Source organism: Callithrix jacchus, chromosome 12, assembly GCF_049354715.1.
Source record: "Callithrix jacchus isolate 240 chromosome 12, calJac240_pri, whole genome shotgun sequence".
NCBI classification, from domain to species: Eukaryota; Metazoa; Chordata; class Mammalia; order Primates; family Cebidae; genus Callithrix; species Callithrix jacchus.
The window spans coordinates 67,060,618-67,087,760 of record NC_133513.1 but is presented as its reverse complement, the minus strand read 5'-3'; the positions used below and the strand labels follow the sequence as shown (position 1 = coordinate 67,087,760).

The 27,143-nt window shown below is 37.5% G+C and overlaps 1 protein-coding gene and 1 pseudogene across 12 annotated transcripts in view; one reads left to right on the top strand and one right to left on the bottom strand.

Annotated features, from left to right (window-relative positions):
• The window catches only part of JMJD1C (jumonji domain containing 1C), a 380,550-nt gene that overhangs the window by 238,211 nt on the left and 115,196 nt on the right, over positions 1-27,143 (bottom strand). The gene's annotated exons all lie outside the window — the stretch shown is intronic.
• LOC100403471 (transcription factor BTF3 pseudogene) lies at positions 17,486-18,389 on the top strand (annotated as a pseudogene). The gene has a single exon (XR_013524957.1). The product of XR_013524957.1 is annotated as a transcription factor BTF3 pseudogene (transcript).

Below are 27,143 nucleotides of genomic sequence, written 5' to 3'. Positions count from 1 at the left end.
AACCCTACAGAAGCCAAAACGGGATAGTATTAGTTAAATTAAAATCATGTACTAACCAGGCTTTTCACCAAAAGTAAAAGTTGCTAACAGTATAACATGTATTTAAAACTACTGATTTATTTCATTGCCACAATTTCCTCATTAAAATTTTGCAAACACGGTCTCACACCCAATAGATTTTTCACTAAGGTTCCAAGAACATTCAACACATTATGAAAAGAACAACCATTTTGGTAATTGGTACATGAAAAATTGGATATCCATATGCAATGAAACTGGACCCCTATCTTTCACCATATACAAAAATCAACTCAGGATGGATTAAGATCTTAAACATAATATCTGAAACTATATGATTACTAGAAGAAAATATAGGGAAAACACTTTAGGACACAGATTTATGCAAAGATTTGATGGCTAAGACCTGAAAATGTACAGGCAATACAAATAATAATAGACAAATGGTCTATTATTTGTCTATTAATAATAGACAATGGTGCATAGTTCCACACAGCAAAGGAAACAATCAACAGAATGAAGAGACAACCTGATGAATGGAAGGAAGTATTTGCAAGCTATTCATCCCACAAGGGACTAATTAATATTTGGAATATAGGAGAAACTCAAACCAACATTTTTAAATCCTATTAAAAAGTGGACAAAAATTTTGTATTTATTAAACCACACACACACATATGAATGTGGGCAAAGTACATAGACATTTCTCAAAAGACAACATACAAATAACCAACACGGTATATGAAAAAAATGAATCCAGGTGCAGTGGCTCAGCCACTGGAATCCCAGCACTTCCAGAGGCCAAGTCAGGGAGATCACTTAGACCCAGGAGTTTGAGGCCAGCCTGGGCAACATGGCAAAACCCCGTTGCCATGTATTTGCTATTTTTTGTATTTATACAAAAAATTAGCCAGATGTGGTGGTGGATACCTGCAGTTCCAGCTACTCAGGAGGCTGAGGTGGGAGAATCACTTGAGCCTGAGATGATGAGGCTGAAATGAGCTGTGATCACACCATTGCACTCCAGCCTGAGCAACAGAGTGAGATCCTGTCTCGAAAGTGAAACGGAAAAAATGCCCAAAACAACATGAGTCATCAGGGAAATGCATATATCTAAACCACAATGAGATCTTACTCCAGTTAGAATGTCTATTACTAAAAAGAAAAAAAATAAATAACAGATGCTAGTGAGGATGTGGTGAAAAGGGAACTCTCATACATTGAGAGTGGGAATATAAATTAGTATAGTCATTAGAAAAACAGTATGGGAACATCTGAGAAAACTAAAAATATAACTACCATATGATTCATCAATCGCACTACTGGTTATTTATCCAAAGGAAAAGAAATCAGCACATTAAAGAGATATCTACATACCCATTTTATTGCAGCACTATTCATAATACCCAAGATATGGAATCAACCTAAGTGTTTGACAACAGATAAATAGGTGAAGAAAATATGGAATATATACACAAATTTTGTGTACCCTCTAAAATTTACATGGTGGGAGGACATAGAAGAGCCAAGTAATTTTGAAGAAGAACAAAGAGTTGCAGTTCATACTACCTGGTTTAAAGACTGCATATAAAGCTACAGTAAAAAGTGCTGCACACAGTGGATCACATCCGTAATCCCAGCACTTTGGGAGGCTGAGGCAAGTGGATCACCTGAGGACAGGAGTTGAAGAATAGCCCGACCAACATGGCAAAACCCCATCTCTAAAAAAATACAAAAATCAAGGAGTAGAAGTGTGCGCCAGTAGTCCCAGCTACTCAGGAGACTTCCAAGGAAGGTGAATCGCTTGAACCCGAGTAATGGAGACTGCAGTGAGCCGAGATTGCACCACTGCACTCCAGCCAGGGTGACAACATGAGACTCCATCTCAAAAAAAAAGAAAAAAAAAAAAAAAAAAAAGCTAGAGTAAAGGTATATGGCATTGCAAAAAAGCTAGACTCATAGATCAATAAGAGAATAAAGTCCCAACACAGATCCAAACAGAACTGAACTGACAATTGGATTTTTTAAATAAATGGGCAAAGGTAATTCAAATGGGAATGGATAGTCTCTCTTCACCAAATGATGCTGTGATAAAAAAAAAAAAAACACCTGCAGGGAAAAAATATTCAATCCATACTCACACCATATACAAAAATTAGAGTCAAGTGAATCACACTTAAATGTATAAGGTAAAACTTTGTTGAAGAAAATATAATATTCATGACCCTGGATTAGGCAAAGAATTCTTAGAAATGAGATCAGAAGTACAATCCATAAAATAAAAAATGTTTATGTTAGATGTCATCAAAATTAGAAATATTTTACTCTGTGAAAATCAATGTTAATAAAATGAAGACAAGCCACAAACTGGAAGAAAATATTTCCAAATCATGTCCTTCACAAAAGACTTGTATCGAGAATATATAAAATACTTTCAAAACTCAATGAAAGGAAAAAAAACAATCCAAAAATATGGGCAAAAGATTTGAACATGCACTTCACCAAAGACGACAAATAAGCACATTGGAAGATATTCTAAATCATTAATTAGGCCGAGCGCGGTGGCTCACGCCTGTAATTCCAGCACTTTCAGAGGCTGAGGCGGGTGAATCACCAGGTTAAGAGATTGAGACCATCCTGGTCAACATGGTGAAACCCCATCTCTACTAAAAATACAAAAAAATTAGCTGGGCATGGTGGCGCGTGCCTGTAATCCCAGCTACTCAGGAGACTGAGGCAGGAAAATTGCCTGAACCCAGGAGGCAGAGGTTGCGGTGAGCCGAGATCGCGTCATTGCACTCCAGCCTGGGTAACAAGAGCAAAACTCCGTCTCAGAAAAAAAAAAATTAATTAGAGAAATACAAATAAAGACCACAATGAGATATTACTACATATCTATTAGAATACTAAAATTTTTTAAACTTCCCAAAAGAATGGGAAGGATACAAAGCAACTAATCCTGGATACTGGTAGGAATGAAAAATGATAAACTATTTAAGAAAAGTAATTCTAGACTTAGATATTCACCCATGTGAAATAACCTATATTTACACAAAAACCTGTATGTGAATGTTTAAAGCAGGTTTACTTTTAATAGACAGAAGCTGGAAAAAAACAAATGTCCCCAAAATGAAGTTGGACAAATAAACTGTAGCAGATAACAAACTACTTCTCAGCAATAAACAAAAGCAAACCATGATATATGCCACAATAAAGATGAATTTCTAATGTGTTAGTATAATTAAAAGAAGCCTGATTCAAATCTACATCTGTATAATTCTAGTCATGAGGCACCCAGAAAAAAAGACAAGAAAATCTAATAAACTACATAGTTGTTCAGGGTTAAGACAAAAACACCTGAAGGTTTGACTACAAAGAAATGGCAGCAAAAGTAATTTTGTAGGGGAGTAATTGCACTGTTCTATAGGCTTAACTGTGGCAATGGTTACATGACTGCATTTGTCCTAATTTATTTATTTATTTTAATTTTTTGAGACAAACTCTCACTCTTAGCCAGGATAGAGTGGAATGGCACCATCTTGGCTCACTGCAACTTCTGCCTCCCAGGTTCAAGCAATTCTCCTGACTCAGCCTCCCAAGTAGCTGGGATTACAGGTGCCTGCCACCATGCCCAGCTAATTTTTGTATTTTTAGTAGAGACGGGGATTCACCATGTTGGCCAGGCTAGTCTCGAACTCCTGACCTCAGGTGATCCGCCCACCTGAGCCTCCCAAAGTGCTGGGATTATAGGCATGAGCTACTGCACCCAGCCTGTCCTAATTTATAAACTGTTAAAAATTAAGTACAATTTTAAGCTAATTAAAAAACAAACTAAATGTGTAAGTAGAGGATTTAACTATGTAAAAGTACAGGAGGGAGAATGAGCATGATTTTTTAAAAAACCATGCCACTCCCTTCCCCCAAGGCAATGACACACACACACACACAGAGCGAGAGAGAGAGAGAGAGAGAGAGAGAGAGAGAGAGAGAGAGAGAGAGAGAGAGAGAGAGAGAGAGAGAGAGATTGATTGATTATACCAAGATTACACCATACAGTCTAAATCTCGAGTGCTGTTGGGAATAAAGAGAAGAAGAATGAGACACCAATCTAAAACACAGACTCTATATCCTAACATGCTGTGGGCCAGAGGTTACTACACTTATACCCCATTATCATGGCACAAATTGGTTCTCAGATCCTATTTCCTTAAGAGATACAGAAGAATAGCCTTGTTAGTTCTCTGACATATTCACCTCTGCCTTTCCTTTTTTTTTTTTTTTTTCTTTAAAAAGGCAAATGTAGGAGTAAAGGTAGGGGTGAGAAAGAAGCTATAGAAACACAGGAGAACCACCATCTTTGCCTCCCAAAGTGCTGGCATTGCAGGTGTGAGCCACTGTGCCCGGCCTCTTTTCCTCTCTTGAAGTAGATCTTTGGGGCAATGATTTTTTTTTTTTTTTTAAACTTCCCTTCTATTCTGTTCTAAGTATTTGAAGGCATACATTTCTAATTCCAGTTGACAATGAACTGGCATATTCTAAATTTGCTTTATTTTCATTATGTTTCAGTTCAAAATTACTTTTAATATTCCCTGTGATTACTTCGGCCCACAGATGTTGAGAAGTGTCGTATTTAATGTAAAAATATTTGAGTTTCTTTCTAGACACTGTACTTTATATTTCTGTTTATAGGGTGGGATCTCACTACGTTACCCAGGCTAATCTTGAACTCTTGGCTTCAACCAAGCCACCCACCCACCCCACCTAGGCCTCCTGTACTGTTACTGATCTCTCATTTAATTCCACTTTGGTCCAAGAATATACTCTTGTATTAATTCTGTCTGTTTGAATGTATTTAGGCTTGTTTCATGGCCCAGCACAGAGTCTGTCTTGATGAACAAACCATGTGCACTTGAAAAGAGTGTGCATTATGAAGCTTTAGGGGATTGTTTTATAAATATTTCTTACATTCTGAATGTTTATGTCCTCCACTAAAATTTGTATATAGAAACCTAGTCACCATTAGGATGGTATTAAGAGGTGGGACGTTCAGGAGGTGACTAAGACACAAGAGCAGAGCCTTAATGTATGGAATTAATACCCTAATAAAAGAGGACCCAGCCAGTTGCGAGTTCTAGATTAGCCTGACCAACATGGAGAAACCCTGTCTCTACCAAAAATACAAAATTAGCCGGGTGCGGTGGTGGGTGCCCGTAAACCCAGCTACTCGGGAGGCTGAGGCAGGAGAATCTCTTGAACCCAGGAGGCGGAGGCTGCAGTGAGCCGAGACTGTACCACTGTACTCCAGCCTGGGTGGTAAGAGTGAAACTCAGTCTCAAAAAAAAATAAGTAAAAGTAAATCTAAACCTAAAGGTTTTAATTAAAATAATTTGTACTGATACCTCTATATCGCGTAGATGAAGTAGCAATCTTCTTTTAAAACTTTTTCTACACAGAGATTATGGAATCTTGGGTATTATGCTACCATTTGAGAATATAAATGAAAAGATGTAAATGTAGAATTTACATGCAAAAAATAATTAAGAAAATGTAATGGTTCCTGCAATTGTAAATTTCATTCTTGATACTATCAAGTTCCCAAAAGATACATGAAACTGAATTACATTTAAAGTTATATATTGTCCTACAGTTATGTGACCAGATCTGTAAATATTCTAAGCTATATGTGTTTTCATAATAAATTCAGAGGTATAATTTTTCATATTAATGTATGCCAAACAGCATTCATAGTTGTCAGAAAGGCTAATCTTTCTTTCTTTCTTTTTTTTCTTTGAGACAGAGTTTTGCTCTTGTTGCCCAGACTGGAAGGCAATGGCGCAATCTCGGCATGATCTTGGCTCACTGCAACCTCCACCTCCCGAGTTAAAGCGATTCTCCTGCCTCAGCCTCCTGAGTAGCTGGGATTGCAGGCATGCACCACCACACCTGACTAATTTTGTATTTTTAGTAGAGACAAGGTGTCTTTATGTTGGTCTGGTCTCAAACTCTTGACCTCTGGTGATCTGCTCGCCTCAGCCTCCCAAAGTGCTGAGAGATTACAGGCATGAGCCACCACACCTGGCATACACTAAGCTTTCTAAAGACCAAAACACCAAAGCAAAAAATAATGAATTGAATGGTCGGTGTTCACTGTATGATATAAAAGTAATCCTTTATGTGCATTGCCACAATTAATACAACAAATACAGAAATTTAAATTTCAATTGTACAAGTTGTCAGCCTGAAACAATGGAATATAAATACTTAGTCTAAATTCATTTGAAAGTTTGTTAACAGTGCTGGTTCAAGAGAAAAAGAACATGAGCTACAAATACAGCTCAATATGTAATTTTATTTTATTTTTACTTTTAATTTTTTGATAAAGAGTCTCACTCTATAGTCCAAGATGGAATGTAATGACACGATCTTGGTTCATTGCAATCTCTGCCTCCCAGGCTCAAGCAATTCTCGTGCCTTAACCTCCCAAGTAGTTGGGACTACAGCATGCCCAGCTAAGTTTTTGTATTTTAGCAGAAATGGGTTTCACCATGTTGCCCAGGGTGGTCTCGAACTCCTGAGCTCAGGAAATGTGCCCGCCTCAGAATACCGAAGTGCTGGGATTACAGGCGTTAACCACCGTGCCCAGTCCTAACATGTAATTTTAGATGTTCTATTTGCCATGTTTTAAAAGTGAAAAGAAGTGTGGAACTTACTACATTTATTGTAAACAATATTTCAACATATAATCAGAACAAAAATTGTTAATGCAATATTTTACATTCTATTCATATTAAGTCTTCAAAAATCAGTGTATATTTTACTCTTACCTCACAATTCAGACTAGCTATATTTCAAGTGCTCAATAGCCACATATGGCTAGAGGTGAGTCTATTGGACAGTGAAGATTTAGACTATCTAAAAGAATGTATAAAGTCTATCTTTAAAAAAAAAATCTGTCATATGTTTTTCTTACAACTGAGTTTTGTTTTGTTTTGTTTTGTTTGAGACAGAATCTCGCTCAGTCACCCAGGCTGGAGTGCAGTGGTGCAATCTCGGCTCACTGCAACAACCTCCGCCTTCCGAGTTCAAGCAATTCTCCTGACTCAGTCTCCTGAGCAGCTGAAATTATAGGCGTGCACCACCACGCCCGGCTAATTTTTGTATTTTTAGTAGAGACCGGGTTTCACCATGTTGGTCAGGCTGGTCTTGAACTCCTGACCTTGTGATCCGTCCGCCCCAGCCTCCCAAAGTACTGGAATTACAGGCATGAACCTCCACATCTGGCCCCACAATTGGGCTTTTAATAAACACTGGGAGTTTTATCAAAACCCAGAGTAGAAATTTTATATTACAGCATGTATATATATGTAAGCTTATGGATATGTAAACATATATACATATGTAAGCAATATGTGCTTTCATATACATATATTACAGCATATATGTGCTTACATAATATGTATATGTATTAGAAGGTAAAGTTAAGTTCTTCTTTATAGCATGTGTTTTAATGAATAACCAATTCATTTCTATAAGTAGACTGATAGGCAGTATCTTCCATAAAAGATTTTGTCTGTCCCAACACAAAGTAACTAATTTGTATCACTGAATGCTAAACCCAAAATCGTAGCTATTAAAATTTAGCCTGTATAGTTGCCATACAACCCATCAATTCTACTCTTAGATATGTACCAAAGAGGTATTTCCACATAAAATTTTGTACTCTTGTGTCCAAAAAAGCATTATTCATAATTAGCAAAAAGTAGGAAAAAACTGATGAATGGATAGTGAAATATGGTATTATCATACCACGGAATGTCTAAAATTAACTTGTGATTTACAAAACAACAAAATGAATCTCCCAAAAAAATGAATCTCCAAAAAAAAAGAAGACAGGCACAAAATACTAGATTTTATAATTCTATACATTTTAAATACTAGAAAAGACTTAAAACTATCTTGACAGAAAACAGATCCAAGGCCGGGAATGGAGACTTATGGCAAAGAGATATGAGAGACCATGTCTCACTGCAGCCTCAGACTTCTAGGCTCAAGTGAGTCTCCCACTTCAGCATCCCAAGTATCTGGGACTACAGGTGTACACCACCAAGCCTGGCTCATTTTTTTTACTTTTTAAATGTAGAGGCAGGGTCTTGCAACATTGCCCAGGTTGGTCTGGAATTCCTGGCCTCAAGCAATTCTCCTGAAAGTGCTAGGATTACAGATACAAGTCACCATGAGAAGCTATTACTGACCTTTTGATTAGAGATAATGACTAATACATTATTTACTGATCCATTTCCCATTGTGTTTTACACTCTTAGTGGAAATTTCATGAATGTATTTTACATTTAACCTGCAACATAACAAGAGTTTGCAAATGTATTATCTCATTCTTTTTTTCACCATAAGCTTATGGGGGGAAAATGGATGCTATTTTAACATGAGAAAACTAACATCATAAAGGCTAAATTCTGAAGGCTCTTTCTTTATGTAGTATTTTGTTTTGACTAAAACTCAAAACAGGAACACCAGGGAAGACAGCATGCCTTGTATTACACACCTCATACTGGTATTATTTTTTTCTTTATTTGTTTTCTACTGATATTATTTTTTAAAGGGAGATTAATATAAATCAATATTAAGTTTAATTTTTTTAATTGCCCAATGAGCTATTTTAGTTGTTAATAGTCTCTCACCCTCCTTATCCTCCAATGTTTTCTTGCTTATTCCTTCTTTTGGCAAAACAAAAACATCCTTTGTTGTATCATGTGTTTTACTGCTGAGACTAAAATGTGGCCCCACTAATTACAAACATCTCTGAAAACAACACCAATATTAAAGGAGTTCCAATTGCAGCTAAAGATTACACATGTAGTGTATTTTCTTGACTATGCTAGAATATCAAAATTCTGTCCTACAGCATTTTAAAACATAAGCCCTGAAATCCTACCAAAATGACCTATGGGATATTATCAGCAAAAATCCACCATTCCCTCAATCTGTTCTCTGAATTTTGTAGCCTTTGCCATCTTGCCTGGCTCTTCCCCAAGGATACTGTTTATGGCTGGAACTCTCTAAACTTACCACTCCTTTCCCTTCTAAATTCCTTATCCTACGAGGCTTGGAGCCTATTTACTCCTCATTGCACAGATCATTCTCCCTCTGATCATCCATCTTATCTCAACCACTAGCCTCCCAAGTTTACACTTTCTCCAGAGCCTCAATTTCAAACACTTCACTCTCAACATCCATCTCCCATGTTTCCAGGTCGACTCTCTCATATTTTGGCTTAACCAATTTCTCAACCCCTGGCTTAACCAATTTCTCAAATCGAACTAAGACCTACAACTTTTCACTGCCCTATGATACAACAAACTTCTTGATAAAATATATACATCTAGAAAAGCAATTTACAAAAATGCTGTTGAAAACTGTCTATGAGTGGTACATGAATTTTTCTTTGTTTTCCTAAATCTTCCAAGAGTAAAGATACATACTACTTGCTATATAAAACTAAAGATTTTTAAAAAGTGAAAAGTCATGATCTAAAAAATAAGATAAAATTAGTTAAGAAGAAAATTAACTCCAAACAATTATTCTTATCTTTCCCTTCATCTCAATTTTCTTCCTGGTAAACCATTTCCTAGTTGCATGGGCTGAACTTACACTGAGAAAACTAAGAACAGCTTAACTTACTATATTACATAAAGGTAGGAGAAGGGGTAAGAGGAAGATGTTTAATTAGAGTATGCAAAACTAAAACATAAAAAAAAAAATCAATCATGACAGGGAGCAGTGGCTCACACCTGTAATCCTAGCACTTTGGGAGGCCAAGGCAGGTGGATCACTTAAGGTCATTAGTTTGAGACCAGCCTGGCCAACAAAACCCTGTCTCTATTAAAAATACAAAAATTAGCCACGTGCGGTGGCATGAAACTGTCCCAGCTAGTTGGGAGGCTGAGTTACAATAATCACCTGAACTTGGGAGGCAGAGACTACAGTGATCTGAAATCATGCCACTGCACTCCAGCTGGGGTGACAGAGTGATACTCTGTCTCAAAAAAAAAAAAAAAAAATCAGCCAAGTCAACATTTTCTAGAATGTAGATATTAAAACGAATGTCGTACGGTCTTTAAAAAAAGTGCCGAGGGCCTAGGATATCCCTAAAATAATACTGACTGCTTCATGAATATTGTCATTTAATTATTTTGGACATCCCTACAAACTACACACAGTCGACATTATTTTAGAATAAAGAGGAGGCTTACAGGATTAAATAACTTGTCCAATGTCACGTAAATAAAAAACTAGCAAACTAGAAGTTGTACACCATCTGTCTCTTGTAGGTAACAATATGGTATAAGTACAGCAGAACATTTTGTAAAGCGATGATAAAAACTGCATTGATGATGTAACTTTTACACAATTTAAATGTATATTATTTTCAGGTTTAAAGGTGCTATTAATAATAAAAATGATTTTATATATTAAAGATTATACAAATATGTTTACCTTGGAAAACTATACGTATTTTACAAAACAAATTTTCCTATTGTAACTTACCTTCAAGATTTTAACAAATGACACCTTTTTTTATTTTTAATCAGATGGTCATTCCTCTCAAGCTCTTTGTTAGCATTTATTAGTTTATTTTCTTTTTCTTTTTCTTTGAGACAGAATCCCATTCTGTTGCCAAGGCTGGAGGGCAATGGCATGATAGTGGCTTACAGCAACCTCTTCCTCCCAGCTTCAAGCAACTCTCCTGCCTCAGTCTCCCAAGTAGCTGAGATTACAGGCACTTGCCACCATTCCTGGCTAATTTTTGTATTTTTAGTAGAGAAGGGATTTCACCATGTTGGCCAGGCTGGTCTTGAACTTCTTATCTCAAGTGATCCACCCACCTTAGCCTCCCAAAGTGCTGGGATTACAGGCATAAGCAACTGTACCCAGCCTTCAAATGAAACATATAAAAGAGCTTATCTGAAAGTAAATTAGGAAGTTTCCCATAGAGATCAACTTTCTTTATATTTACAAAATATTTAAACTCAATGAAAAAACATCAGAAGTATGTTTCATTCTTTGTCAAGATAGAATGTTGCTATAAGTTCTATAGAGCATACATTTTCCATAAAATTTTTGGAAATCATAAATCATAATTACAGTGGGGTACAGGAGTATAAACTCTAATTAAAGATGTTGAACCTTTCTATCAAAATGCTTTTCACAGTAAATATATTATTTATGTATACAATTCCTCATTTCCATTATAGATCAATCCTCTAAATTCAATGTACCTTTTATAAAACTGAAAACAAACATACTAGTCCCAACATGTAAGTTTCATTTCAATGAATGCTGTGATGTTTAAAATAATGCTTTTGGCCAGGCACAGTGGCTCACACCAGTAATACCAGCACTTTGGGAGGCTGAGGCAGGTGGATCTCGAGGTCAAGAGATCAAGACCATCCTGGCTAACATGGTAAAACCCTGTCTCTACCAAAAATACAAAAATCAGCTGGGTGTGGTGGTGCGTGTCTATAGTCCCAGCTAATCGGGAGGCTGAAGCAGGAGAATCGCTTGAATCCAGGAGGTGGAGGTTTACTGAGTCAAGATCATGCCACTGCACTCCAGCATAGTGACAGAGCAAGACTCCGTCTCTACCTCCACCCCCAAAAATGCTTTTATACTATACAGATGCAATGTTACGAGATTACAAACCTTTTTTTCAAACAAATATGCATTTTAATTGGCCATTTAATGGAAATATGGGCTTTTAAAAGTAATTCCTGAAATAATCAAACTTAGAGAACATATGCAAGTATAAAAAGCTCCCTTATCTCTACCACCCAGATTCCCACTGCTAGCCTTACACATTTGCTCCAAATTTTCTGTCATCTATCTACACAGACACTCATTATCATTAGTCTTTTTCTCAACAATTTGAAAATAGCTTCGGGTCCATTTTGTGTTGCTATAACAAAGATGCGGTAATTTATAAAGAACAGAAATTTATGTTTCACAGTTTTGGAGGATAGGAAACCAAGATCAAGGTACCAACAGGTTTGATGTCTGGTAAGGACTACTCTCTGCTTCCAAGACGGTATCTTGCTGGTAAGGGGAGGAATGCTGAGTGCTCACCTGGCCAGAAGCCTCTTCTGCAAGGTCACCACCTCCAACCACAGGGAAGAGTCCTCAAAGCCTATTCAACTCATGGCCCCACCTCTTTATACCATCACATTGACCATTAAGTGTTTTGTTGGTGGTCTCACTCTGTGGCCCAGGCTCGTGTGCAGTGGCACAACTACAACTCACTGCAGCCTTGATTTCTCAGGCTCAAGGGATCCTCCCACCTCAGTCTCCAAGTGGCTAGCTGGAACTACAGGCACACATCACCATGCATGGATATATATATGTATATGAACACTATATATAAGCAATCCTCTTGCCTTGACCTCCCAAAGTGCTGCGATTACGGGCATGACCCACTGTACCTGGTCTTGGCCATTATGCTTCAACATCTGAATTCTGGAGGGAAACATTCAAACCATAGCAAATACTCTAGTTTCTGTTTCTCTAAAACAAGGACTGCCTCCACCACACAACCCTTCCAATGGAGAAATCAATGTCAATACAGTATGTTGTCCAACCCACAGACCCCACCCAAGCATCTACAACTGTGCCCACTAACATTTCTTTTCCTGTGTCTAGGACCTCCCAAGAACATACACTGCATTATGTCGCTTCAGTCTCCCATTAGCTCGAACAATTCTCAGTCTTTTCCTATTTTTTTCTGACAGATTTATTTATTTGAGATTTATTTATTATCACTCTATCACTCAGGTTACAGTGCAGTGGTACAATCACAGCTGACTACAGCTTCAAATTCTTGGGCCCAAGCAATCTTCCTGCCTCAGCCACCTTAGTAGCTGGGACTATAGGCAATGTGCCACCACACACCAGGGCAATTTCAAAATATTTTTTGATAAATATGGAGTCTTGCTACATTGCCTAGGCTGGCAATTGAACTGCTGGCCTCAAGAGATCCTCCTACCTCAGACTCCCGAAGTGAGCCACTGTTCTTGCTCATAATAGTGTTAAAACAGGATGTCTTCATTCTGGGTCCATCTGATGTTCACGCAGGCTAGACTGAGACCACAGTTTCCGGCAGGGAAGTCCCAGAAGTGCTGCTGTGTTCTTCTCAGCACACTGCATGGGACTCAGTTTCAACTTTTCTCCACTGGTGACAGGTAACTCATTACCTGGCCACACTGGTATCTACTGGCTTTTCCCACCAGAAAATCTCCATTTTCTCCTTTGTAATTGATAAATGTCCTGAAGAAAGGTATCCACTCTCATTCCTCATCAAATCTCCACCTACCACCCTGAGCCTCCATTTATAGCTCACTCCTGAATCAACCCCACTATGGTGCTTTATAAATGGTGATTTCCATTTTCATCATTCCTAATCTACTAGTACACATTCTACTGTAAAGAGCTTCCCCTTCTCTACTATTATTTACAATGCATTCATCACTGATTTCTTCATCTACATCAGTATGGAATCAACTCATGGGTTCCTATTTTACTCACTTGGTGGTAATCTGCCAATAACATTCTTTGTATTGCTGCTCAAATTGTTCTAGATTTGGCCAGCAAGAACTCCTTCCACTTGTTTTCCATGTCTTTGACCACCTGTGAATCTATGACCACTTTTTCACTTCCCAGAACAACAAAATGATGATTCCAGGATCATCTTATACATTCACTGGTCCAGCTGAGAAATTAGCCATTTCTCCAAAGAGTCCTGGTTTATTTTGTTGGGCAACCTTATTTAGAAGACAAGATCTGGGAGATAGTTGTACTCATTGATACTGGGATACCACTGCATCTAGATACTTAACAGACAGAACTAGCAAATGTATCTGTGTTTATATGCACAAATACCTACCTACTATATGCACACACATATAACTATCTTTGTATCTAATCGTATATACATTTTTAAAAATGAGTTCACACTAATATTTCCAATTAAAATCCAGTATCTGAGAGTTCTTTCTAGCTTTCCCTCTTCCATATTTGTATCTTCTCCAACAGCAAGAAACCTGGCTTTCCCTGCCAGGCATGGTGGCTCATGCCTGTAATCTCAGCACTTTGGGAGGCTGAGGCAGGTGGATCACCTGAGCTCAGAAGTTCAAGACCAGCCTAGCCAACATGGCAAAAATACAAAATTTTGCTGGGCGTGGTGGTGCAAGCCTGTAATCCCAGCTACTTAGGAGGCTGGCTTTAAAAAAAAAAAAAAAAAAAAAAAAAAAAAGAATCCCCACCCCACCCCAAAAGAGTGCTAACTTCAATTTCATTGTCTTCAATATATGTAATTTGCTGGTATCACCTCCAAAAGGAAGAGATGCAGATAAAATGCTCCCAGTCTAAACAATGAAACATATTTACACATGTTGGAGAGAATCTACAAGCAGGAAGAGTTGAACTTAAGCAGAAGATAGCACTTTCCTCTGAAACCAGAAAAACTGTAACTTTGTAGCTGGGCACTGGAGCACTCAGAATGACAATCTTCACTCTGAGAAAGCAACACCTTTCCTTGGAGAATGTCCACTGTCATGCCCACTCTCACACCTTATCAGCTGCTTTCAGAAGGGGTTGCTATCTTCGGTTTGATGAAGACAACTTTCCAAGCTTTGGACCAGGGAGTGACCAGGGCCATCACTGCCTGGGGGGGTCCTGACTCACACCCTGAGCCAGCACCACCCTCAGGCTCCAAGGCCACAGGAGAGTAGGGTGGGTATTCCAGGCCATGCCTTGTGGGGCTTGGCTGGGATGTGTACTCACTGGCCCACGGGCACGCCCTTTGGCCACCAGCAGAGAGCCAAGATAAGAGCCCTTTTATTCTTTTCCCCATTTTAAAGATTTATTTCATACCTACTATATGGACACAGCATGTTTTAAACACTCATACAGATATCTTTAGTAAGAGCAAAGACAAAAAGAGTTTATCTTATTAGAAACAAGATACACTATCACTTAGTCTTCAATAATTAAACACTTTAAATTTCATAATTTCAAATAAAATTCATGAAACAATCTGAAGAATAATTTTAAAAGACAACTTTTTCAAGTAGACATGACTGATGTAAACTGTTTATTAGGTATACATTTTGCAAACATTACTTATGTTAGCATTTACAGTAGAGATGGAGAGTACTGCACATTTTCCAAACTACACAGTGAAAACCATCTATAGTATATGGTGGAATTTGCAGCCCTTTCTAAGACCATGATGCTTATAGCTTGTAGATGTCAGGCCTCAAATATTTCCTGGTGTTTCTGGACTGGTTTAGTGATCCACTGGGTATAAAGGATTTCTTCTGATAGCTTTATAAAAATCGATCAGTGAGTATGACCTCAAAGAAATTGTATGTACAATCTTCACCAGCTCAGTAATAATTTAGAACTGTCAGAATCCAACAGTGGTTTCCAAGATGCTCCTTGGCAGCAGACTTAAGACTTTGGGCAAACTTTAACTGGTTAACACCATGATAAACAGTCTTGCCAAAGGCTGCACCCCACAGGAACTGTGAATTTACAGGCACCATGGTGCACACAAATCCTATGACATAACCTTCCTTGGCATGTATATCAAGTTTGTGCAAATTAATGGGCCCAGTAGAGCCCAGGGCTTTGGGAAGTACAAAGAACTGGCAGAAGTGCCAGCAGGAAACACTCAGAAGAAGCACATTATATCAGATTGCTTCTTCCTCCAGATATCTCATGGATACACTTGTGTAAACCCATTTTGGATTACCTAATAGTTAATGACACATGAAAAGGAAAGCAAAAAATACTTTACTGTTAAATACTGTGTTTTTTATTGCTTTTTGTTTTTCTTTTTTAAACCAGCCAGGATCTTGCTATGTTGCCCAGGCTGGTCTCAAACTACTCACCTCCAGCAATCCTCTCAACTCAGCTTCTTGAGTAGCTAGAATACAGGCAAAAGCCACCACACCCAGCTTAGGAGGCAAACAATTTTAATTCTGAAACAGATTTTGAGTTGCTGAGGGAGACTGCAAATATAAAATGCTAAACCTTGAGCCAGGCACCATGGTTCATGCCTGTAATCCCAGCACTTTGGTAGGCCAAGGCAGGCAGATCATGAGGTCAGGAGATCGAGACCATCCTGGCCACCATGGTGAAACCCTGTCTCTACTAAAAATACAAAAATTAGCTGGGCATGATGGCACGTGCCTGTAATCCCAGCTACTTGAGAGGCGGAGGCAAGAGAATTACTTGAACCCTGGAGGCAGAGGTTGAAGTGGGCCGAGACTACACCACAGTACTCCAGCCTGGCAACAGAGCATGACTCCGTCTCCAAAAAAAAAAAAAACTAAATCTTTCTCAGAATGTCATTCTAAAATATAAGCTACATAAACTAGACCAGTATTTCTTCCAAATCCCTTCTTACTGAGAAGAGTGGAAGCGGCAGGGCAGATTCATTCAACCTTGTATATAAGGGCACTAACACCATTCATGAGGGCAGAACACGGGGTACTGGAATTCCAAAATACACATTTGTGAGGGAGCGGAGAAACAAAATCAGACCACAGCAACAGAAGGAGAAAAAATGTACTAAATCTCAAAGGTTCACAGCTTGCTTACTACCTGCATATTTTTGGAATAAGAAATAATATTCCAAGTAATCAATAAGGAAATCTATGATAAACTCCATATATTCCTAAATTTATATAGTTACATAATTCCCTTTTTATTTTCATAGTCTTTTCAAGTAACTTACAGTTCTACCGCCACAGCAAAAGAGAAGATACTATAAAAGTACTATCACCTAAAATTAAAATTCCCCTTCTCCTCTAGCAAAGGAGAAAGGGCTAGCTCCCTCCGAATAGTAACAGCTGCAGACAGACGGACAGTCTACCAAACAGCAAAAGAGAATAAAACTAGCTGATTTTTAAATACTAGAATCCCTAATTAAAAAACTCATAATAATTCTTGTGTCCTTGTGTGGTTGTGTTGCACATCTAAAGAGAGAGCCTCCTCTTACAGCCTGTACAGGTGCTCTAGGCAGGCATAATTATTACAGCCTATGATTCAAGAAGGTCAATAACATATTAGTGCACAAAACAAGCCTCACCAAATATAAGAAATGTGAAATTATATCAAGTATCTTTTGCAAATACAACAGTATAAAACTAGAAATCAATAAAGAAAAATTTCAATAAATTTATAAATACATGAAAACATGGACATTAATTTCTTTAAAATTAAAAAAAAAATTTTAAACTAACTGGAGGGGGAAAAAACCATGAAAACAAAACATATCAGAATATACAGAATATAGCAACAGTGTTCTAAGAGAAAAGTTTACAGCAATGATACATTATAAAAGAAAGATCTCAAATAACCTAATGCTACACTTAAAAGAATTAGTAAAAGGCCTCCCCTTTAGCTGCCATCTTGCGTCCCCGCGTGTGTGCGCCTAATTTCAGCTGGTCCACCCGAGGCCCCCTGAGCACCAACCCTAGTCCCCCGCGCGACTCCTTATCCGCTCCGACAAGATGAAAGAAACAATCATGAACCAGGAAAAACTCGCCAAACTGCAGGCACAAGTGCGCATTGGTGGGAAAGGAACTGCTCGCAGAAAGAAGAAGGTGGTTCATAGAACAGCTACAGCAGATGATAAAAAACTTCAGTTCTCCTTAAAGAAGTTAGGGGCGAACAATATCTCTGGTATTGAAGAGGTGAATATGTTTACAAACCAAGGAACAGTGATCCACTTTAACAACCCTAAAGTTCAGGCATCTCTGGCAGCGAACACTTTCACCATTACAGGCCATGCTGAGACAAAGCAGCTGACAGAAATGCTACCCAGCATCTTAAACCAGCTTGGGGCAGACAGTCTGACCAGTTTAAGGAGACTGGCTGAAGCTCTGCCCAAACAATCTGTGGATGGAAAAGCACCGCTTGCTACTGGAGAGGAGGATGATGATGAAGTTCCAGATCTTGTGGAGAATTTTGATGAGGCTTCCAAGAATGAGGCAAACTGAATTGAGTCAACTTCTGAAGATAAAACTTGAAGAAGTTACTGGGAGCTGCTATTTTATATTATGACTGCTTTTTAAGAAATTTTTGTTTATGGATCTGATAAAATCTAGATCTCTAATATTTTTAAGCCCAAGCCCCTTGGACACTGCAGCTCTTTTCAGTTTTTTGCTTATACACAATTCATTCTTTGCAGCTAATTAAGCCGAAGAAGCCTGGGAATCAAGTTTGAAACCAAGGTTAATAAAGTTCTTTGCCTAGTAAAAAAAAAAAAAAAAAAAAAGAATTAGTAAAAGAACAAACAAGGTCCAAAGTTAGAAGAAAGGAATAAAGATCACAACAGAAATAAGTGAAAGAGGAACTAGAAAAATACAAATAAAAGAGTTGATTTTTTTAAAAGATTAACAAACCTCTATCTAGACAAAAAAAAGAGAGAATACTCCAAATAAGTCAAAAATGAAAGAGACTGATTGAAAACTGATACCACAAAAATACAAAAGGATCACAAGAGAAGTTTATGAACAACTATACACCAACCAACTGCATAACTTAGAAGAAACAGATAAATTCTTAGACATACAAAATCTACCAAGACTGAGACTCTAAAAAGATCGATAATGACTAAGGAGACTCTCGTTATTACCATTTAACGTAGTGCTAGAAATTAACACAAATTTAACCAGGAAATTACTATTAATTTAATACAAATTAATTACAAATTTAACCATTAATTACCATTTAACATAGTGCTAGAAATCCTTGCCATGGCAAATTAGGCAAGGAGAAAAAAATAAAATGCATCCAAATAGGAAAAAAAGGAATGAAATCCAGAATCTACAGAAACTCAAGCAACCAAACAAGAAAAAAAAAACCCCACTAAAAGGTGGGTAAATGACTAACCTGGGCAACATGGCAAGACCATGTCTCAAAAAATATATATAAAAATTAGCTACACATGGTGGCACATGCCTGTAGTACCAGCTACTTGGAAGGCTGAGGTGGGAGAACTGCTTGAGCTTAGGAGGTTGAGGCTATGGTGAACCCTGTTCACACTACTGCACTCCAGCCTAGTGACAGAACAACACTCTGTCTCCAAAATAAAAAAGTGGGCATGGGCAGCCTAGCAATTAGGTGGGCTGTGCCATATGGCCTTGGGTGCTGCCAACAGTGGGTGAGCTATGGGCATGCAGGTGATCTGGAAAGGCACTCCGAATCCTCTTTGCCAAGAATAAGCATTCATCTCCCTTCTCCCTCACACCCACCATGATTTCTTGTTTTCATGCAGGTGAATGAACAGTTAATATCAAACTGTATCAGCGTATTATGATGCCGTCCTGTACCAGCCTGGCTACTGGAATCCCCAGCAGTGAAGTGAAATACTCAAGGCTCGTTAGCACAGACTATGGCTAACCCTGATCTTCAGTTTAAGAAAAGTCCTCCTAAGGTCCCCCATCACACTTGCCACTGTGCTGATTTTGATTGGTACCTTTCTTATTATGTTGTCAGGCTACATCAGCAATGATATTTGTAGAGCTTAACTAATCACAGGCCTAATTAGGCATGTATGCAACTCTAATGTGTGCAAAACAATACTGGAAGAGAACAATTTTTAATAAGCAATTTTGGACATGAAGAAAAATGTTTCCTAGAAAATATATATATAAAAGAATCACAGAAGATTCAAGTGTAAAAGTTTAACAATCAATCCATCAATATGTGTCCATATCAAAGTCCAGAAGTTATTATTTATAAGGCAGGTTAATGGCATGAAAAAAGAAAAAAGGCTACATCAAGAGGCAATTTTATTTTCCTACAAGTGATGTTAAACTTTTTCATTATCAATAAATTTCTTTTTTTTAGGTAGGCTAGTATAACTAATCCAACACTAGTTTTTTGGTTTTTTTTTTTAAGCAAAATAGTATGGAAAAATATTCTTAGGAATAAAATGATAAAAACTCAATAATACAGCACAACCGGGTACTCATGGCTGGGATAAACAACCATAACTTATAATATTAACCAAGAACTAAAGTAAAACTGATAAAATGTCTTCAAATATATTCCATAGGCTCTATCCTTACACTTCAGTCAAGACACTTGTTTACAAAAGACAAATTGTGAAATGCATGTAGGACTCAAAACCAGTGGTAGCTGACTTAGTAAAAAAAAAGGGGGGGGGGGAGTTTAATCTAAAGCTGAATATTAGGGAAACCTGATTAATATGCAAAATAAACAAAGATAAGCTATGCCCAAAAGATTCAAAAATTGAGTAGGGGTAAAGGAGGGCTAACAGGAAGATTGACTGGTCTACTTAAGCAGCAGCTAGACTCACAGATTTCTGCCTGACTCTAGCCTAGCAACTGTCTCCTTTCCCATTATGGTAGGAAGAAAAGATTTATTTCTTAGAAAAGGTTATCAGCGAGTCCCTGGACCAAGAGGCATATTAAAGCAGGTTGAGGCACAGATTATTACCACTGAAACAGAAGAAAAACTAAGTGAAAGGTGACATAATGAAATATGTCTAGGACTAGACCCTCCTTTCATCCTCAGTCTTCTTCCCTCATAGGGCATAACTCTGAAAGCTAGACAAAACACTGATAGATTTCTTTTGGAAACCTAACCACTTTAAAAGATCTAAATACACAGACATTTAGGCTCTCCCATGGAAATGACCAGATATCAGACACATAAGATGACATCCAACATAGTCCACCCACATACTCAGAACTTCCACTGTACTTTTTTAGTGTTACTCTATTACATATGAGTAGTCAAAAAGAACTGTCAGAAATTTCATGTGAGGAAAACATTAAGATGTAAAATACAGACTAAAACATAAACAGAGAAAAACATGACAGGAAAAAAACAGAAGAAAAAGAATAAAACATTTAAAAATGTTTTCAATGAGGTAAGAGTAAAATGCCATAATCAAAAGGAAAGGATGCTATCAAAATATAATGATTTGGAGGGGGAGAAAAAAAAAAAAGAAAAAAAATCTTTAGCAAATTGAATTATGATAGCACAAAATAAAAAATACAATAGGTTTAGAAAAGGAAGGCGAAAAATTTTCCCAGTAATTAGCACATAAAGGATACAGGAGACAAAGGGGAAAATCGGATTGATATGGTTCAATATCCCAACACAGGTTTCAGGAAAGAGAAAAATAATGGAGAAAAGAGAGAATCTTAGAAACAATTCAGAAAACTTTACAGAACTAAAACTCATAAATTTCAAAACTTAAAAGCAACTCCTCAAAAGTTAAGTACAATAGATAAAAATCAATGTATATCTAGGAATGTCACTATAAAATTTCTAAGCAGAGACACAAGACAAGATCCCACAAGTTTTATTTACATTAAAGATCAAAAATCAGAATGGCATGTGACTGACTTTTCAGAAGCAAATTCAGAAACTGGAAGTCACGATTAATGCTTTCCAAATTCTGAGGAAAAATTATTTCTAATCTTTCATCTAGAATGCTGTATCTAGTCAGGTCTGAGGATAAAATTAAGATATTTTCAGATGAACAGGCCATCAAGTATATCCTAAAGGTAGTTCTTAAAAAAAAAAAAAAATGTATATATATATATACACACACACACTCCATCAATACAAGAGAATAAAATAAGACAAGAAATCCAGGAAAAGAATTCAGCAAAAGAGAGAGGCAAGGAAATCACCAGGATGATAGTGACATAAAATCAAGAGGTCTGGAGGGCCAGTACAGATATAAAGGCCTAAGGAAAGATTTCATAAAGAAGATAAAATTGACAGGATACCTAATATACAAACCTGAATGTACTGAAATGATTTAACATAACTTGGGGAGTATCTGATTAATCAGTGGCAAGTACATATCATTATTTTCCAAAAAAATTAAAAGTCAACATATACTAAGTAACTAACCAAAAACTGTGCTGATATTTTAGAAATAAAACTTTAAATGTTTGCTTTAATGGTCTCTCTTAAGTCTCATGCAGGTTAATTTCACAAATTACTAATGTTTAATAAGTACTAGCATTTCAAAAGCAGTCATTACAAACCACTTGTAACTGAAATCTTACTACATATATAAACAACTTCCATACACAAAAAACTCTAGGAGGGATGGAATTGGCAACCAAAATGAGTGACTGAGGCCAAAGTCTCAGCCAGTCAAGGTTTATTAAGCCAGCTTTAGGGCCCAATCATGAAAAACCAACACATACGTAACTGTTTTTCCAAAGAGATTTTCAGGAGGTTTCCTATTTATGCATTTCCTTAAATCCAGGAAGGCATGTAGGAATAGGAGCAAGTAGGCAGTCAGGAGAATGGTTAAATTCCTGTGAGACTTAATTCGTATCCAGTAAAAACTATGTTTCACATAAGATTAGGTGAATGAAGGAAAAAAGTAAAAAAAGAATCAATTACTCAGACATCTCTGGGTCAGTGGAAGAATGACTGTTTTGTCTCTGTTCTGCACCTAAGAAGACAAGCTTGTAAATGACATCATCAGTGTGGCACAGTACAGACCTTAGTTTTAGGAGCTTGACTTAGATTGCAGACCTGAAGTTATAACTGGCATGTTTCTGTTTGTGGGAGACTAGCAAAGCATTTGCTTTTCAATGATCTGTGGGGGCAGTCTTTCATAGATGCCTTTTACATTTACAGGGGGATCTGGTTAATGCATAATGTTGGTAACAACTACTTTATATTGCATGACTCAGACTCCAGGATTAACTTTCTTTTTGCATAAGGATTCTAGGCGTCCTGGGATTTTTAATTTTCCTTTACAGAATAAAGTCTAGGCTGTACACAGTACCTGGCACACAGGAAGTAATCAATAAATATACATATTTGAATAAATAAAAAGATCAGATAAGGAAGTGTCTTCTCTGGATATTGAAAGACCTCACTGCCCCTTTCTAAATGCCCGGAAGAACTGTCAATTATCTATTACAGAAACCAATGACAAGTAGACCCTAGGTATTCCTACTTTAAAATATTGTAACCATTTATGGAGAAAGACAAGTAAATCCAGTTACTAATCAGTCTATGACCCATTTAATAAAGAAGTTTTGGACTTTTGGTCCTCAAGGCAATGAAAGAATATATTTCTATTGTTTCCATCCACAAAATTTGTTGTGATTTGTTATGACAGCCCTAGGAATATAATACAATAAATTTCACAGACATTATATTGAGTGTAAAAAGCCACTCGATTCCATTTCTATCAAGTTAAACAATAGGCAAATGTCATCTTTGGTGATAGAACTGAGATTAACAGAACAGAGGGGCGGCATAAACTAGGCAGAGGTACCAGGTTAGCTACAGTAAGCGAAAAACAGTCTTTATTTTGATCTAAGTGGTAGTTACATGAGTAGATACAAATGTGTTACTAATTTTATTTTTTTGAGACAGAGTCTTGCTCTTATCAACCAGGTTGGAGTGCAGTGGCGTGATCTTGGCTCACTGCAACCTCCATCTCCCGAGTTCACACCATTCTCCTGCCTCAGCCTCCTGAGTAGCTGGGATTACAGGTGCCTGCCACCACACCCAGCTAATTTTTGTGCTTTTAGTAGAGACGGGGTTTTGCCATGTTGGCCAAGATTGCGTCTAACTCCTGACCTATTGATCTGCCCCCTTCAGCCTCCCAGAATGCTGAGATTACAGGAGTGAGCCACTGCGCCTGGTCTGATTTTTTTTTTTTTTAAATAGAGACAGGATCTTGCCATGTTGCCCAGACAGGTCTCAAACTCCTGAGAACTCCAGAGCTCAAGCTATCTGCCTGCCTTCGCCTCCCATAGTTCTGGGATTACAGGTGTGAGCCACTGTGCTCAGCCTTCCCCTACTCCCCTCAGCCCCCAGTGACAAGGGTCTCCCTATGTTGCTCGGGCTAGCCTCAAACTCCTGGTCTCAAGTAATCCTCCTCAGCCTCCCAATCTTGGGATTATAGACTTAAACCACTGTGCCCTGCCAAAAATGTGTTTTTAAAAAACACAAAGAGATATGTACAATTGACCCTGGAACAATTCATGGGTTGGGACTGAGAACACCCTGCCCAGTCAAAAAGCTGAGTGTAATTTTTAACTCCCCATAAAATTAACTAGAAATAACCTACTGTTAACTGGAAGTCTTACCAATGACATAGTCCATTAACAAATGTTTTGTATGTCTACTATATACTGTATTCTTACAATAAAGTAAGCTAGAGAAAAAAAGTTATTGAGAGAATCACAAGGAAGAGAAAATACACCTAGAGTACTATACTTATCAATCCCTAAATTTCTGTCCCATGCTATTATTCAAGGTTTGTGAGACTGCACTAAACACCTTTTAAAATCATGCAAGGACTGTTAGAGATCACTTTTTTCTTTTTTCTTTTCTGAGATGGAGTTTCACTCTTTTTGACCTGGCTGGTATGCAATGGCATATCCTTAGCTCACCACAACCTCTGCATCTTGGGTTCAAGAGATTCTCCTGCCTCGACCTCCCAAGTAGCTGGGATTACAGGCATGTACATTTGTATTTTTAGTAGAGATGGTCATGTTGGTCACGCTGGTCTTGAACTCCCGACCGCAGGTGATCCACCCACCTTGGCCTCCCAAAGTGCTAAAATTACGGGTGTGAGCCACCGGGCCCAGCCGAGAGATCATTTCTTACTGTAATGTGTTATTTAGTGGAGAGGTGAACTGTTCACATAGAGCTATCAGTATCACACTGAGTTTTAAGCAGACATTCACAAAATTTGAACTCACCACAGTAAAAACAGGAGGTGGCTTAAAAAATTATCACAGCATTTACTAAAGTTAATTTTATGCAGTTATGAGTTAATACTTTATCTTTGTTTGTTTATATTTCTCTCTACTATAAATAGCACCATGTCAGTCTGTGTGTGGATTGAAGTTCTGATAATTTTTTTTTAAAACTCTTTGCCTTATGGTCTAGCATGTGAAATACTGATCAATTTTAACTTTTTAAATAGATTTGTATACATTTTATGGTACCAAATGATAAAAGGAGAGGTACATATATTTTATGCATTTATGACATACCTAACATTTTCTTAATTTTTTTGATTTCTAGACTACATGGTTCACCTGAGTTTTTTCAAATTGTTGCAAATCTCTATTTTGCAATGTATTTATTTAAAAGTATCTGCATATAAATTGACTCTTCAAGTTCAAACCCACGTGTTCAAGTGTTAACTGCACTTAAGAACAGTGTATGAGGCTCCAAGTTCAAACCCACATGTTCTAATGTCAACTGCACTTAAGAACAGTGTATGAGGTGGAGCGTGGTGGCTCATGCCTATAATCCCAGCACTTAGGGAGGCCGAGGCAGGTATATCATGAGGTCAGGAGATAGAGACCATCCTGGCCAACATGGTGAAACCCCATCTCTACTAAAAATACGAAAGTTAGCTGGGTGTGGTGGCCTGTGCTTCAGCTACTCAGGAGGCTGAGGCAGGAGAACCACTTGAATAGGGACTCGGAGTTTGCAGTGAGCTAAGATCACGCTACAGCACTCCGGCCTGGGCAACAGAGCAAGAGTCCATTTCAAAAAAAAAAAAAAAGCATAGTTTATGAGGGATTCCCATCGAAAAACTAAGTAGTTTAGTGTTACATTAAGACTTAAACGAGCCAGGCATCGGTTGCTCACACTTGTAATCCCAGCACTATGGGAGACCAAGGCAGGCAGATCACGAGGTCAGGAGTTCAAGACCAGCCTTGCCAATATGGTGAAACCACATCTCTACTAAAAATACGAAAATTAGCTGAACGTGGTGGCACGCACCTGTAGTCTCAGCTTCAGCTACTCAGAGGCTGAGGCAGGAGAATGGCTTGAACCCAGGAGGCAGAGGGTGCAGTGAGCTGAGATCGCACCACTGTATTCCAGGCTGGGTGATAGAGCAAGACTGTCTCAAAAACAAACAAACAAACAAAAAAACAACTTAAGCCATTTTAATCAGGCACATAGAAAGATATATGACAAAATTTATAAATTTTAGGATGGTCTCATTTACCAAAGCATATGTATATGTGTGTATCTCTTAAAGAGGAAATAAAAAAAGAGGTCAAAGAGAAGCAACCTTTGCTATTTTGAGGAGACAGAAATGTCTGGACTTTAACTGGTCTGCTGTTTAATACTAAAAGAGGTTATTCTTTTTATGTTTTGCTATCTTAAATATATGGTATTCATGGTAAATTTACCTCTGTTAAATAACATTCTTAAAATGTACGACATTATAATTTAATATGTATAGATTTTAAGATAGGTTTCCTGAGTAGAATTACAAAACAGAGACACAATCTCACATTGTAGGAAAATTGTAGGCAACTATTGGGAAGGAGGAAGTCTTAAATACTTCGCCAAACTATTTTCTGGTTGGGGGAAAGACACTTCATAGCTATCTCATAATGCCAGGTAACTTTTCTTCAGTTTGACTAGGAGACAAAAAACAGTTATCAAGTGATAAATAAGATAATGGAAAAGGTTTCCTGCCCCCCGCCCCTTGGTAAGAAGACTAAATAAAGCAAATATTTTAACTTTAGAAAGTATTTAAACTTTTTCCCTGGATTTCTCCCTCAATTCAGATTAAAAGCTGAATGAAAGAGTTACAAATGTTTGTGGTAAAAATTAGAGAATTTCAAAATTGCAAACGCTGAAAAATATCAGATGAACCGAAGAAGATAAAAGGTTACTTGATTCTATTTAAATCTGAAAAAGAACCACAGTGAAGAGTAACTCATAAATACTGAAAAAATAAAAAATACCTAGTTTTACAAAGATATCTGAATTTCTGAAAAGTATGCTATCAATACAGTGTATTTCTAAAACTATTAAGAACTAAGAAAACTGAATCTACTAAACATTCTTAGTAAAGTTTCTCATTTTTTTAACTTCAAAATGTGTATTTGAGTCTGTGTGCTAGATATTGTGATTTTTAAATCTCAATTTAGAGATCTCAAGTCTAACCAGATCACCATAAGGTTAGAGTTTGTTACCTCATAATTTTCTCGACTCTCATAATGTGAGCACTGTACTCAAAAGGTAACTGTGATTGCAGTTATGTA